General features: G+C 38.3%; 1 pseudogene; it reads right to left on the minus strand.

Annotated features, from left to right (window-relative positions):
• Positions 1 to 11,585: 11,585 nt before the first annotated feature.
• LOC114283550 (xyloglucan endotransglucosylase protein 7 pseudogene) lies at positions 11,586 to 14,928 on the minus strand (annotated as a pseudogene).
• Between the last annotated feature and the right edge of the window lie 2,158 nt (positions 14,929 to 17,086).

Below are 17,086 nucleotides of genomic sequence, written 5' to 3' on the forward strand. Positions count from 1 at the left end.
CTAGAACTGGTTAACCAGTCATCGAATCTTGAACTATAATTAAAATGCGTATAGCACAACATATCGAAACATAGAATTACTCTCTTGATCAAATTTACTTCTCTTAATCTTTTCTTAATCAAATAAACCGATCCTGTACTTTGCTCCTTAACCAATTATTTATGTTCTAAAATGATTAGTCCTCAATGGATCATAATTCATATCTAGGAAAAAGGAAGAAACAAAAGGAAACTGGGCTAGGAGAGGAAATAGCACAAAACGGTTAAAAAGAAAGTGAACAATTTTCACTATTTGAACATATCTATTTGTGTACTTTGAATTTGGATATGAGACAACCACCATTGGAAACTATATTTCTGGGGCTTAAATTTAGGCTCAAGAATCACTTAAAACAGAGTTCGGATGAGAGAGATATGCCTATTTGAAATTAAGCTGAAATAGGGGAGTTCCGCACGTAGAAGACCAAAACTGCACGTGCGGGAGAGTCAATTATTTCAGAATACAAAATGTTGCTGGAAATAGACTTCCGCATGTATGTGAAGCCCCACCGCACATGTGGCTCTGGGTAAAATTCTACTGCAGAAAATGTCTGTTGGTTCTAACACTTGTTATTCAATTTTCCAAGCTAGGTTTCAACCCAAATCATTCAAAAACATGTAAAACTAATATAAAACATGAGATTATGATTGTTTTCTAAATCAAAACGTCAAAAATACAATGAATTTTCAAGCAATAAAGATCAAAAACCTTGTTTCGTTCTTTTTCGAACTTTTTCAAAACTTCTTCTTCCAAATTCACATAGATCTTCATTTCATATATAATTTTATGAGTTTAATCCATACAAAACCTCAAGATTAAGGCTCCACTTCTCACAATCAACCTCAAGATAAGCAAATATAAGGGAATTAACTCTCAAATCTAACAAGTGCAAGGAATCCAAGTCCAATTTCATATACTCAAAATGCTAAAACCAAGTAATCTTCTCCCTTAGGGTTCTTACTTCAATTTACACCAATTTACACCATTCAACTTCTTAATTCAACCTAGATTATATGATCTCATGAGGAATGCAACTTGTATTCATAAAATTAAAGGAAGATGCTTACCTTAGTTGGCTAATGTGTTGTAGATTAGCTTACTTCAATGTTCTCCTCAAGTTCCCTCTTCCGTTTTCCTTTTTCTTCTCTCTTCCTTCTTCTCCTTGAGCTCTCCCTCTCTCTTTTCTCATTCCAGAACTAACTCTCTCTCTCTCTCTCTCCCCTCAGATTTTTGTGTTTTAAATCAAGATAAAGATAAAGCTCAAATGGCTTATATCACTTATATATATATATATACACTTAAAGGTGGCCCATACACACCTTAACGAATCAGATGAAATAAATTTTGAATTAAACTTCCCAAATGATCCCAAAAATTCCAATTAACCTATCTAGGTACACCATTCCAGTTTCTGAACCTATTTAGGCTGTCAATTTTAGAGTCTGAGCCAGAATCACAGAAGATAATTCATTTCGAATCAAAATTTTACCAAAATTCATATTAGACTCTAAAAATCTTGCTGATCATATCTATGTGGTCGGTTTTGGCTTATTGCGCCTCTAAGGCTTTCAATTTTTAGTCTAAAGGGCGTAATTTCAACAGATTTTCTCATAACTGACAAATACAAATTTATAAACATGTAATTCACACTTTAAAACATGAAATTTCACATCAAACACATAAGCACACATATAATTGCACATATAATGAGGGAATTAAATCATATATTACACCTTGATTATTCATTCTCTAGTTGTTCTTTGATAGGAAAATAAGATCATGGCTCCTAGAACCAAAAAGCCTAGAGCTAGAGAGGCCAGACAGTCATCAAATCCTGAACAAGCATATCCCTCTACCAACTTCCTCTCTCAAATAGAAGAACAAGGATTCACTGCCATGGCCAACCAATCCATCATTCCTAGCAGAAGAGTACATCTAGCACTAAAGTATGATGACTTGCTGGTCCAAAGACTTGAAGTCATGGGGTGGACCAACTTGATCAATTTACTGAAAAAATATATCCCTGCCTTGTCTCGCTCTTTACTTACACCTCAAGCACTCACATGAAGAAGAGAACAACTTCATCATTGACTCTTATGTCAAAGGCAAATTTATTGAGTTTGATGTTCCCACTTTAGCACAAATCCTTAGGGTTAAGCTAGGTGATCACCAACATTACTTTCAAACTTATGAACAAATGGCTTAACAAGTTGGTTGTATTACAGAAGTTTATTCTACCATCTGCACTGGTAAAATCACTGGCTCTCATTTACTTACCAAGCACCTCAAACCCCATCTTCACTTTTCCATAAATTTTTATTAGAAAATGCCACTCCTAAGGCTGGTCATTGTGATGATGTTCCTATCTTTAATACTTTTTGTAGACACCCCATTTTTGACCGTCCTCAAGACTTGGACGTCATCATTTAAACACTCGATGATCATCCATGCTTGTGTTCGTGGTCTCGGTCGCGCGCCTTGTCTTAGGATCTCTCAACTTGTCTGTTTTGTGCTTGGTTGTGGACCAAGGACTTGTGGTTTTGCTTCTGAGGGAAGAGGGTGGCTTGTTGGCCATCTTCTCAGCCCATCGGCTAAGGCATGGCGCCATCGGCCTTGTTTTCTTGCCATCGGCCATAAGTGGTGGTCGATCGGCACTCTTTTTGGTCGATCGGCCATATTTTTTGGCTGAGACCTTTCTATCTGCTTTTTGCAGATATTTTGTGCCAGCTGTGACAGTTGGTGGGCACAATTCTCATCCTCCATACACGTGTATGGAGGGATTGCTTTCAAGACTCAAGCTTGAGAATTAAAATTCTATAAGGAGGGAGCCTCCCCTTCCTTTCGAGAGGTTCTGAGAAATTGATATACAAGATCTATATCTCTCTCTCTATATATATATTTTACCTCTCTCTTGTTTAGCCCTTGTTTGTGCCCAAAAGTGTAATATCTTCACACTATTACACACAAACACCTACTAGAACACCATCCTTTGGTTGCTGAGGTCCTTAGGAGTTGGTTTTAGAGTTCTTGGAGTGGTTTAAGCTCAGAGAGGCTGCTGGAGTTGTGTTCTTGAAGGTGTTCTTCAAGGGTGAGTCAACTACCTTTTAATCCCCCATTTTGGCTTAAGCTTTTAGACCTACTTGCATATTGTTTTAAGCTTAACTTTCTACTACAAAAATTTCTGATTTTGTATGCTTAAGATGATTGTTTAAGGTCACTTTTGTATTGGGGGTTGTTTACCCCCTCTTAGGCCTTGTTTGGCCTTGTTTTGTACCTTTCTTTTTGAGCTTTGGAACCATCTTGTTTTGAACTTCTCACCACTGAAATCCAGAGGATTTTTAGTGGTGGAGAGGTGGTTTTGGAGTCTTGAATAGGAGAGGGACACCCCTCTCTCCTTGTGTCTCATTTGCTAGTATAAATGGCTCATATTGGTAGCATGTTTGCTTAGCATGTTTTGGCTTCATTTCAGCAAGTATTTGGTGTTATTTTTCCATGCTATAACTTTTTTTTTTAAGTTGGATTGATATCCTCTTACATGTATCATGCACTTGTAGTGTAATCCTCTCTATTGCCTTAAAATGCACCTAGCATTTGTGTCATCGTTCTTGCTTGTTTTGGTTCAACTCAAAGAAGCTTTTAGTCATGTTTTACCATGCTCTAGCTCTGATTTGTATTGTCATAGTCATGCATGCATTTTTTTGTATAGCCTTGGTTCAATCTAGCTTGTTGGCTTTGAGTGTCCAAGTCATTAGCATGCGTTGCTTAGACCATTTTCATGATTTGGCATCATTTCATATGAGATTTCAGTCCATATAGTGTGGTCATGCATTCACATTTGTCACCTTTTCCATGTATTGAGAGGTTGGTGTTTTATGCCTCAAGATTGAGTCATTGTGCATGCTATCATACTTAGGCTTTTGGGATGCCATCTCAGTGGGTTTTTGAGCTTATTTTGACATGCCATAACTTCGTTTTTCATTGGTTAAGTCATGCCATGTTTGGTTGTAATAGGTGTAGTGTAACACCCCTTGTTAGCCTTGCATGCCTCATACCTTTTGGACTTTTGTTCTAGCTTGTGTTGACTAGATTGAAGCTTGTTTTTGGTCTTGTATTGACTTGCCTTGGGACTGTTTTGGGTGCCCTTGGCCCTTTGGGGCTTGTTTTGCATTGCCATGGTTTAAACCCCTTTGCTAGCCTTAAGTTTTGAGCTTTCTTGCATGCCATGCTTGCATTGTTTGGTTGATTTGGCATCATTCCTCACATGATTTCAGAGCTTATTTCATTGCCACATTCTCATGTTTGTCACACCTTGCTCATGTTTGAGGATTGTGCATTGTTGCCTAGTTATTGGACCATTTGGCATGCATGTTTGTATATGCTTTCATGCTTCATTTCCATAGCATTTGGCCCCTGATTTGGGCATGGCTGAGGTCTGCCCATTTTGGTTTAAGTCCATCTTTGCATATTGTTGCATGCTTGAGATGTTGCATGTTGTTGCATGCTTGCTAGTTTGCATGTTGTTGCATGCTTGTCCATCTTTGCATGCCATGCATGTCTGTATGTTTAGGTTGCATTTTGCATGCTTGCTAGTTTGCATTTTGTCACATGCTTGTTTAGGTTGCATTGCATTTGGCATGCTTGCTACCTTAGCCTTGTGTGCATGTTTGAGTCATATTGCATTTGGCATGCTTATGTTGCATTGCATTGCATGCATTGCATTGTTTGGTTTGTGGTGTCAAACCAAACATGAGGATCGAGGGACGTTTCGTACTTGAAGTGACGAAACATGCCTCAATCCTTGATCGCCGACACTCTTGATCCAACATGATAGAGTGTGAGGCATTTGTGTGTTTTTGTGCATTCATTCCATATTGTTGTGTGCAATTCGGCCTCTTTGGCCATCATGCATTGAAATGCGTGATTGATGGCTCGAGAGTCGAACACTACACTCCTTTGAGTTCCAAACATGATAAGGGGTGTAGTTGCACAACATTACCTTGCAAATGTATTGCTAGGCCCTTGTTTGCCCTTTGCTGCAGCAAAAGGAGCAGTTTGCAGGAAGAGATGGTCGATCGGCTATCTGTAGTGCCGATCGGCTAACAATTTTTGGCCGATAGACTAAAAAGTGGTCAATGACCCCTTGGCCGATGGCCATATCTTTTGGCCGATGGCCTCTCAGAGTCTCCATGAGGTGGTTCAGAAGCATCACAGAGATTTTCACAGTTTTCAAAGGTGCAAAATAGTGCAAACAGAGGCAACATGAGGCATGGCAATGGATTTCCAAGCGAGGCCGACTAAGCATGCATATGCCCCTCTTCTCGAGGCCGCTTTAGCTATTTTTGTAACTTAATTACTTTGCTTAATTAGATAAGAGTTTTGTAATAATTAATTAGCTAGGGTAGTTAATTATTTAGTTGGTTTGTATTATTCATTCGGACCCTCCGTCGAGAGGGCCAACTTTTGTAATAAGTGTGCGTGAGTGTGTGAATGTCTTCCAACCCCACGTCTTTCTCCCTTTTACTTAACCTCTTACGATGGTTAATTTCAGGGCATATTTTGTTTGGCATACCTTATGCTTGCATGCGTGCATCCATTCATCTGTTTTGCATGCACCGAGCTCGGCGCATCATACTAACTGCATTGTATTTAATTCCTATTTGAATACATGTTATCAAGTTGCATTTCACATGACATCTTAGAATAGTCGAGCCTATTTGTAGTTGCATTTTGCATGTGTTGCATTAGGCATCTTAACATAACTAGGATCATGCATGATTTCTAACTAGTTATTGTTTTGGCTCGGAGTGCTAGGTAAGCTTTTACGCTTTTGCATCTTGCATGAGTGTGAGTGTTGCCATGATAGTATGCTTGCCATGAGGCTAACTGCTTAAATGATATAACTGCCTGAATGCCTGTGGGTGAAGGTTGGATTACTTGAATTAGAACAATTCATCAAAATGCGAGTTTTAAGCCCACTTGAGGGTGGCAAATTATGTTTTCTAAGCCCACTTGAGGGTGACAAAATCCACGTCTTAGCCTACTTGCGAGTAGCACCTTCAAACCATTTTCAAACAAACATGAGATGTTTTGTTCCAACTTAAGCGATCTAGTCTATACTTGTTTGCTGTGCGCATCACATAGTAATTCTAGGCTAATAACCGGAATAAGAACACGTGTGTTTTCGAAAACAAAATATCATGTTAGTAAAGGCCGATCCTTTGATCGAGCGAGCGGGGGTGCTCATTGCATGAAATTCCCCTCTCGTACCCAAGTTCCCGAGCCGAGGCAACTTTGGTGATGACGGACACATGGCCTTAGGCACGAGTCAGGGTTTCCTAAATTTCTGCAAAACAAAATATTTAGGTGGCGACTCTGTATCTGGCAAAGTAGTCCATGTTTGGCACTTCTTTACAAAAATCAGTTTTCCAAAATGATTTGTCGGATTTGAACTCTTTGGTGATTTATCGGTCTTGCATTTCACTTTGCGGGATTAGATTTAGAACTGTGACATTTGAGTCCGAACTGTAGTATGCTAATGAACAAACGAATTTCGCAAGCGGAGCCTCGGACATTCGGGCACGTCTACAGTTTCTGGTGACTTTGCTGGGAAGTTAGAGAGCTTGACTTGAACTCATGATATCTTGTTTTGTTTACACTTATGTGTCTCTTTGCATTGCATTTGCATTTGTGCGCCTAGGACACCGTGTTTGCTGTATGCTATTCCTAAACAGTTTGCCGGAGGCTTGCTTTGAGAAGCGTGCCAAAAGCCTGACCGGTTGCGGGCTCTGCCACGACGGGAACACAAACCCTGATTTTTACCGGGCCACCCTCTTTGACCATTCGACCTAGTGCATATCGGAAACTGTAGTGACCATTTCAAGCTAGGACAGGTTGCTAACCGGATTATAGGTTGTTTGAAATCGCTGCGTGCATAGTGAAACCCTAGCTCCTGACAAAATAGGACAGGGAAACCCTACCCCAACATAGGGGTGTTTTGGCTCTCACTTGCTTATTATGTGCTTTTAGAGTGCGTCTCTATAGGAATGCATGTATTAGTTTGCAAGTCTGGGTATCAAGCCTGCGGGCATCAGTATCAGTATTTGGGAATCAGTTTTACCTACGGGTATTAGATTCGGATTTGGGGCAGTGATTTGGGAACAGTGATCAGTGGTTGAGAACCGTTCTTTCAGCTTGTGTTTGCCAACTGTGTGTTGTCTTTATTTAAGCTGTTATGCTGTCTGTTTTTCTGTTCATTGTTTCCTTATTATGCTTTATTTATCTTTTTGCAAGGTAGTTTAGCACCATTGCATCCGACCAGGCAGATATTCCCCGAGCACTCTGGGTTAGAGGTCGTAGACTTAATCGATCCCGGGATCTGATAGACGGACAAGCAGTGTTCCTTTCTTTACCCCCGGTTGCCAGACGGAGGTCAAAAAGGCGCAGTGTATCGGTACAACGGTCGTCAGATCAGTTGTCTACCCCACCAGTGAACAGTCAGGCTGAGGTCTCAGTTTTTACTCCAGGGACAGATATAAAGGTTGTTCAGATAAACTAACACCCTATGGCAGGAATGGAAGAGATGATGCGTCAGCTCCAGGTGAGTATGAAAGCCATGCAGCAGGACACTGCCCGTCAAGTAGAATTTGCCGCACGCCAGGCCGTGGTTATAGCCCAACAAGCGGAGTTGATTGCTAGACTTCAGCAACAACAACCACCACAGCAAGCCGGAGCATCCGCTTCGCACCAGGTTCCTCCCCCACTAAGAGTTCCCATACTTGGGGAGACCGCACACGTCCAGGATGATACGGACGTTCCAACAGGGGCTGCTCCACCTCCAATCCTACCCCAACTATCCAAAGCACTTACCAACCTACCGGATTCCCCCTTTGAGTTCGAGGTGGACCTGGTAGTGCTAAAAGTGAGCAAGCTAGAAAAGCTGTTCAAGAACTCTCAGGGTGTGAAGTCCATTCCAGATATTGAGGATGGGTACACCGACTCGGCCGTAACTCTGCCGGACTGGTTTAAAATGCCGCACATAGACCATTTTGACGGGTCTAGAGATCCTATGGTGCATTTGCGGCTGTTCTCAGATATCTTAAGGCCGATGGGCTTCTCCAGATTGCAGAAGCTTTCTCTATTTGGCCGGACCCTGTCGGGTGTAGCGGCCATTTGGTATGCAAAACTGTAGAATTCCTTAAAGAGAAGTTGGGAGGAGATGGCTGAGGCCTTCATAGCTCAATATTCCTATAATACACAGATCGAGGTCACAACTCGTGATCTCCAAACAACTAGGCAAGAGCCAAAGGAGTGCTTCTCCGATTTTGTGACCCGGTGGAGGGCCAAGGCCTCGATGATGACCATCAGGCCTGTTGACAAAGATCAGATTCGGATGGTTGTGCGCAACCTCCAGCCCAAGCTCATGCAGAAGATGATCGTTCTCCCCCTCCCCACCTCTGCAGATCTACATGAGATAGGGGTGCAGAACGAGGACGCTATGAAACAACAGCTCATTGATCATGAGAGAGAGCAGCCCAAGAGGGCATTCAACCGCAGTATGAATGTAGGCACAAGTAGTGCTGCAGCTGTCAAATCTTCAGATGTGGGAATGGTCACCACCACCCCTCCCAAAACCCTTGTAGCTACACCCTTCACCGGTGCATCCAGAAGTGGCTCGTAAACAACCAAATTCGCACCCCGAGGCCAAAGAACCTTTACCCCGCTGTATATGTCTCCGTCCAAAGCTTTGGGGGTTTTGATCATAAAAGGGCACTTGAAGCCCCTAGAGCCGCGGCCCTTACCAAGTAATCTACCACCAACCCATAACCCAGCGAAGTATTGCGCCTTTCACCAACAACATGGTCATGACACCGACCAGCGCTTTAGATTGCGTCATGAGATTCAGAATCTCATTGACAATAGGGTGATCGTGCCTCCGGAGAAACCGAATGTCACAACCAACCCTCTCCCACCACATAACCAAGCTCCACCTCCCAAACCCATCAATCTAATCCAAACTGGGGTTGAGTCATACGACCCTAGCATATATATCACCCCTTCCTACCTACCCAAGTCGGAGGTGTTCATTCCTGACAGCATTGACTTGTGCATATTGGATATCTCCCAAACCCAACCTGAAACGGTGGTGGTGGCTATCGAAGATGGAATTGGGTCGACTGCGGGGGCAGATGAGATTGATGATATAGAGCCTGAGACGTCTGCGAGCTTCATGTACAACCCGAGCAGTTACATTACATCAGCGGGACAGGCTAGGCCGAATGTGGAATTGCCAGTGGGGGCAGAGATTTGCGTAGTACGGGAGAATGGACCTAATCAGGGGCTAGATGACCTAGCGGATCTGGAAGAGGACATTGCTAACCTTCAGTTTTTCAACGAACAGGATCCGGGAGATGTGACTGTCAACTGGTTTGGTCTGGAAGGGTTAGCAGAAGCTACCGAGTGGCTCAGGGACGAGTCGGATATTGTTGAGGCACCTCAGTCAGAACAGAGTCCGTCAGGGACGAGGACATCAACAGTGGCCGGAAGGGCCGAAGAACAGAGCGCACCGCCGGAGAGCACCGGTGTTAAGAATTTTGCTCAGAATATGGGCAGTTTAGGTATGGAAGATGTTGAACAGCAGGCTGCACTGAAGCAATTTGAGCGGGAAAGGATCGAATACTCTGAAAGGGTCAGAAAGGCCAAAGCCCCTGCGGGGACAGAATGTGCTGTGTGCACAAGAACGGAACGTGCTGCACGCATAGGAATGGAAGGTGCTGTGGGCACGAGAATAGTTGTAACGGAGCCGGACAGGTGTCTGTCGGCTGCCGATGGCATGTGGTGGGAAGACGATGACCTATGTCTTGCCCACACCAATGAAGATTGGGGACAACACAACCAGTTGGAGAAAATAGAACAGTGAGGTCAAGATCACAGAGTTGACCAATAGATATAAGATTAAGTGTAAGATTATGAACTAGATAAGTGTGAGGGAGAGAGACATTAGAGATATAAATATGACCTACACGACTAACATGCATTTGAGAACCATCAGCAGTATGAATGCTAGGTAAATTAGAAGGACACGTAGTGGAAGAAAATAGTGTAGGGTCAGAGGTCATATGGTTGCAACAAGCCGAATCAAAATACTACGAAGAGGTACCTGGGGTGACTAAGATAGCTGTAGAAGGTGTACCAGAAGTAGAAAGAACCTTTTGCATAATAACTTCAATATCATTAACAGTGTGAGTGGAAAAGGAGGCATGTGCAACAATAGCAGAGGCAAACCGAATCGAAGAGTCATGTCGACTATCAGAGGATCCAGAATAGCCACTGTAGAGAGGAGAACTATCTGAATGATCCATGAAGTGATCAAAGTATGAGTCACAAAGAGAGCCCAATAGTGTCGGAGAAGAACTAGGTAAAACAGAGTATCCCAGTGAATCCGGAACGTTGAAAATAGCTAGAGCGCAGTTGAGTAAGCCCAAAAATAGCCAAAAAATAGACCTGTAGATACAAAATAGGCTAAAGATGACGTTAGCAATAGGTGGATGACGTTAGCGTGCGCGGCGCACGTTAGCAGAAGAGGCGCGTGGCGCACGGTAGTGACAGAGGTATGCATGGCGCACAATAGCAAAGGAGGTGCAAGGGCGTGTGAATATGATGTTTGCAATAACGTGCGCGGCTAGACTGGAACGCCGCTGCTGAGATGGCTGGCACGGGAAGGGCTGATGTCAGAAATACAAAAGAATGTGAGAGGCACACGTGAGGCTGACATCAGCAATCATAGAATGCGTGCTAGAGGGCGTGTGAGATGCAGGTGACGGAAGTAATATACGCGTCGAAGCTTTGGGAGGCATATGCAGGCGTTTTTGGAGACAAGGCTGGTGGCGTTGGTATCGTAAGAAGATTCTAAGCAAGTTGATATTAATTTGAAAATTTGTTGGTCATTGTAGATTGCATAACAGTGTTTGAACAGATGAAGATGTGTGATTAGATTGATTGAATAAAAGTGCTACAGTGCCACTGTGCACAACAGTGAGCAACAGAGGGAGACAAGGATTTAAAACTTTGGCTCTGATACCATGTTATGAAAGTAGAGAAAGAAGAGAAAAGAGAAAAGAGAAACTCTATATTAAATTAAATAATGAAGTACAAGAAGCCTGTATATATAGGCTGAGAAGAAAACCTAGATAAGTATAGAAAATGAGATGAGATACATCTACAATACAGATAGATAAGTATAAAATAAAATACATCTAAAAAGAAGGTATGTTGCAACAATTTTTTTAAATTGATATAAAATAATGGTAAAAAAGTTTACGATGTAATGAATCCTTTTTAAAACGAAGAAACGGGAAACATTTTGTGATTCTAGAATTCACAATGTAAATTATAATACAAATATGTGGTGAGAATTTATTCAATTTATTGTTTCAGTGATTACAATTATAACAAGAATAGAGGAAAAGCATTATGATAAATGCAAAAGCAAATTACAATCAAATCACTATGATTCCAAAAAAAAAAAAAAAAAAAATGATGTGCTTGGTCTAGGTGGTAGCTACAGAACATTCAGCAGGAAGACCCAGAGGAAATTTATTTACGACGGGTGCAATAGTTATAGATCATGTAGTTATTCTGCACCCATTTTAATCTCTCTTGAGATTTGGGATTGAGTTCTTGTGTGAACCAGGAGGATGAATTTGAATTGCAAGAAGACGTCACGGAGGACCAAAGGCAAGCCTCTGCATGGAATTTTCTATAGTAAGCAATAAAGGGAGCTTGAGTCCAGTTTATCTTCACAACGCCACCTCTTGTGGCCCAGAAATCAGCATTCCATATGCTCCCAATTATCCTCATTGACTGGTTATTTGGGTATGGAACACCTATGGCTTCCAGGTTTTTGAATTCTCTAATGGGTGTTCCATCCACAGACAAGCTGAAAATTAGAGTTAAAAAACAAAGGTGAATATACTCACTCCTGTTTGGATATTGAATTTATTTATCAAAGAAATGAAACTATATATCTATATAAGTGTAATTAAACAAAAAAAAGATTGCCCTTTTTCTACTATAAATGGTCAATTCATTATCTCTCATTTTTGTTACCCAACTGAAAAAAGAGAGACATTTAGCTTCATTAATTCATGCCTCGTTTGGGAACAAGCTAATTTAGTAACTTTTTGACTATTTGGCTAAAATATGAGCTAAAAAAAACTAGTATGTTTGGGATTACTTTTTGGCTTTTTACGAAAAGATGTGCAAAAAGTAGAGAGAGAAGAGAATCTTTGACTTTTTGGTATGGGTTGTTGACTTTTTGGCTAATTTAGTAACTTTTTGGCTAAAAATGAGGGTTCCCAAACGAGACCTCAATTTCCCCCTATATTTTCCATTATCATTGTTTTTTCTCCTATATCCAGCCAGCGTAGGCTCGTTATTCACCTGTAGGTTGTGACTCACTGATGGGGAGCCTTTTGGCTTTACGAGAGAGAGCCCACTAGAAAAAAAAGTCCTGGGTAGGAATTTGGAAAGTGACAGGAAAAAAATAGGTGAAATGTGAATAAAATATAATTATATTTCCCACACTTTTCTCATTTTCCTTTCCGAATCCTTACACAAATACATACTCCAAACATAGCCTAAGGTTTGTTTGATTGTCGAGAGATAGTGACGACAAGAGCACAATATCAAAAAAAAAAAAAAAAAAAAATCGATTTTTTTGGTCTTTGTTTAGCAAGGGAATTGTAGAAAGAGTCGCAAAATGAAATTTCTATTAAAACTCTCTTAACCTTTTAAACTTATATTTTAGTTTCCTAGAAACATGTAGAGAAAGGTTTTTTTTTTTTCTAAAAGTGGGGAACAATTATCACATTTTTCAAATTTTTCGATGACTCCCTTCCTTTTTTTAAAATAGATTTTTTTTTTCTAAAAGTGGGGAACAATTATCACATTTTTCAAATTTTTCGATGACTCCCTTCCTTTGTTTAAAATAGATAAAGAGAAATCAAGTAAAATATATATAATAATTTTCTTGCAACTTTTGTGCTCTTCAAACTTCAAAACTAATTTTTTGATTATTTTCTATCAAATCTCCATTGTAATTAATTGCATGCGAGAAAATGATTCACTTTCTAACATTTTCATTTCTTTCAAATCCAACAGACCTCCATTTGTTTTGGTGGAAACTATTAACCGTTTTGTTTTGTTTTTTTTTTTATGTTTTTTTTTTTTTTTTTTTTTTTTTTCAGAAAATGGTTTTCATAGAAAATGTTTTCCTTTACTTAGTTACGGTCTTGAAACTAATATGCCAGTGCTTGCAGTGTTGGTGGTAGTGTAGTGTTGGTCGAGGTGGTAGCATGATAACATTGATGAGGTTTTAATTTAAAATATTTTTCATATTTCAAAAGTGAAAAATATGTTTCATCAAAATAAGTTAGTTTTCTATTAATAAGAAAAAACGCTAATGGTGGAGGATGAAAACATTTTCCGCCATACCAAAAAGCCAGAAAATGGCAAAAAAACATATTCTGCTAGAACAACTTAAGCATTAATGAATTGAAGATGGAAAAAAAGCAACATAGTGAGTTTGGAAAGTGGGGGAAAAGAGAAGAGAAGAGAAGAGAAGAGAAGAGAATGGATGTAGTTACACAATGTGGTTGGGTGACCAGAGGATGGAATAGGTGTGAAAATCTGCAGTAGGGTCGAACCACAGGTAGAACTGTTGCTCCCTTCCACCCCGACCTTGACTGAACACATTGGTATGAAGAATGTATGGATCACCACTCAAGTTTCCCAAGAATTCAAAGTCAACCTCATCATGAGCTGATCCTTGTGATGATAACTGTACAAATAACACACAATAACTACATTACATTTGACCCAAAAAAAAAAAATTAAAGTCAAATTATATCGATAGTCCTTATATTTTGTCTGTTTTGTTATTTTGGTCTTTACACTCTTAAATAGCTCAATTTTGACTCTTTATTTTAAATTTTGTGTCTATTTGGTTCAATTGATAACACATTTAGTGTTTTTTTTTTTTTATGAAAAATTATCATTGAATTAATTGAAATTAACTCACAGAGTTAAACAAGTTTATAATCTTGTCTTGAAAAACATGACATACATCACTCATGTGCACATTTTTTATTAAAAAATGTAAACAATTAGAATAAATTGAGACAAAATTATAAATTCAATATTAAAATCGAATCAATTAAAATTATAAGAACCAAAATGACTAAAAAACCAAAATACAGGGACCATAGCGTAATTTGTCAAAAAAATTTAATTAATATTTGAATGGAAATGCAAATGAAAATGCTTGGATGATTAGAAGAAGTAGAAGTTAGAACATATATACATAAAAGGAAGTGTCGGTTCCAGCAGGGTTTCCGGGTGCAAGCTTGAGTTGCATCTCAAAGAGTCCGAATAGATATTGGTTCTTTGATTGGAATCCAGAACCAGAGGATTGGTCAAGAGAAAGTTTGAGAAGCTCGCCATTGTTGAGTATTTGAGCATGGTCATTTCCCCATGTCATATCAAAGTCTTGGTTAATGTTGTCGTCACAATCAACCATTGAAGAACTCAATACTACAACTAGAAGGAACAGTATAAGTAGTAGCACAGCTAAATGAGCTGGTGGATAAGCCATGGATGTTTTCAAGTCGGTCAAAACTCAAAAGTGGGGATGATGATGATGATGAGGCAAATTAACAAGTGTTTGAACATGGTTTGAAGTGAATAGATGTCAGACTGATTATTTATAGTAGTAAGCTTCTTTTTTTTTTTTTTGTACCGAAAGGTATTTGATTATTATCTTGACGCTACTAACCAATATATATTTTTTATGGGATATATTGTATTTCAATTGGATAGTGGAATAATAATTTTATTTTCATAATAGTATAAGGATATATTGTATATATTTTTTCTTTAATTGATATAAGTCTTTTTTGTATATCGAGTTGCACACAAAAAAAAAAAAAAATTATTTATCTATAATATAATTATTTTAAGATTGTCCTATTTGTAATTTCTTTTATTTTTTATTAAATCTAACTTCTCTTCCAACTACTAAGAGAAATTGTGGGCTTGTTTGGTTTGTATCTTAAGATACAATTTTTGAAATTTTTTCTTTTTTTAAATTTTATTTAGTTCAAATTTTTTGAAATTTTTTTTCAAATCACTTTCTCTCTCCACACATTAATCAATCATTTTTTCTCTCTCCTTCCCAATCACATTTTCTCTCACACGCATTTACTTAACTATAAGAAAATATCAAATTATCCCAAACTAAAACTATTTTCAAAATATATAACCAAACAAATTGAAAAAAATTCTAATCTCTCTACAATTTTTTTTTTTTTAAATCTCAAAATACAAACCAAACACACACTCCGTATCTCTTAGTTAGACTTTTGTGAGCTCACCGTCATAGGTTTTTATCATATTTGTCTTTAAATCAATAAACATTAACAATCTTTTGAAAGATAAACATGTTGAAATCATATGACTACGCTTGTTGAATTAGTCTAATTTTTTCTTTATCATATTTATCTTCAAATAAATGGGACTAGAAATTTGTTTCACGACAGATATATTGAAATTGTATGGATACTCTTGTTCTATTAATAATTTATTTTGAAAAATAGTATACATATAAATTTTTTAGATTTATTTTTTAAATTCAATGATGTGTGAGTAAAATGATTGATTGATAATTAACAAATATATGAGAAAGAGAAATAGTACATGAGAGTGATTAACTGATTGATCATTAGGTTTGAAAAGTGAGACTAATTTTTGTATTTGAATAGCATTACTCACAAATTTTTAGAACAATTTCCATGTAGAAGTCCAAAAAATGAACAAACTAAATCACCAAAAATAGGTCCCATGGTAGACCCACAAGAAAAACAGCAAGATCCATATATAATTTTTTATTTGAAAAATAGTTGACATAGCTAATTTATCATCCCTATAGACTACCCTAATGATGTGTTTGATAAGTGTCAAATTTTGAATTGTTAAATATTTCATCATATATAGTCTAATCTTAATGTCATATCTTTAGAGATGATTTAAGGATAATAAATTAAAGAGATATAACAATGTTATTTTTATTTTTATTGATATACTTAATATACGTGTAATCACCTGCAAATTACATGTGTCATATATAGTATGGATTACGAGAGGAAAAATTATTAAGTACTACGTGTCTATACTTTTTTTATCAATCATCATTCATCATATTCTTTCATATTTCTCAATCACTCAATACAAAATTATAATATTTTACTCCATTTATTAAGCATAATAGCATAAAATATTATGTAATCGTACTCTCAAGAGTAGCCAATAATCTCACGAAGGGAATACGTTTGCGCACACCAAAAGCGTGGAACCCAATAGTCACCGGATCGCTCGTACCATGCGAGTTGACAATTTTATATATTATTATTATTATTATTATTATTATAGGTGACTTTTCATATGGCGTTGGGTTGCACAAAAATGTGTTAAGAAAATGGTTGTTGAAATCTCAGTAGCTGATCTGATTATATCATAATTGTTAGATTTTGTTATTAGCAATTTCGTTTGACAAATTTTTTTTTAGTTATAATTTGATTTTTTATTTTATTTTAGTGAGGCACTGAGTATTTAGATGCGAACCTAACTTGAATTGTGCCTATGCAAAGGGGTTTGTGATCTTAATCCTATCATGTTTCCCATTTTGTCGACTTTTCAGAAGTTTCACTCACCTGCAAAAGTACTAGGAGTTGTTTTTTTCCGCTCGAGTGGGTCATTCTTGCACTTGAACGGAGATCGTGGATTTGTTTACTACAAAAGTTATAGTTCAGTTAGGTTTTAGGGTACGACTTTCAGATGTTATTCTTGGATATTAGGGTTTTCATCTGGAGCTTCTTTGCTTATTTCCTTTGATATTTGTGAGAGTTTATATCATGAATTGAGTGGATTATATCAAAGGGTTTGTTTGTTTTGTTTTATTCACTAAAGAGAGAGTTGCTCTTCGGTGGATTCCGAG

Source organism: Camellia sinensis, chromosome 3, assembly GCF_055761805.1.
Source record: "Camellia sinensis isolate YWXY chromosome 3, ASM5576180v1, whole genome shotgun sequence".
Lineage (NCBI taxonomy): Eukaryota > Viridiplantae > Streptophyta > Magnoliopsida > Ericales > Theaceae > Camellia > Camellia sinensis.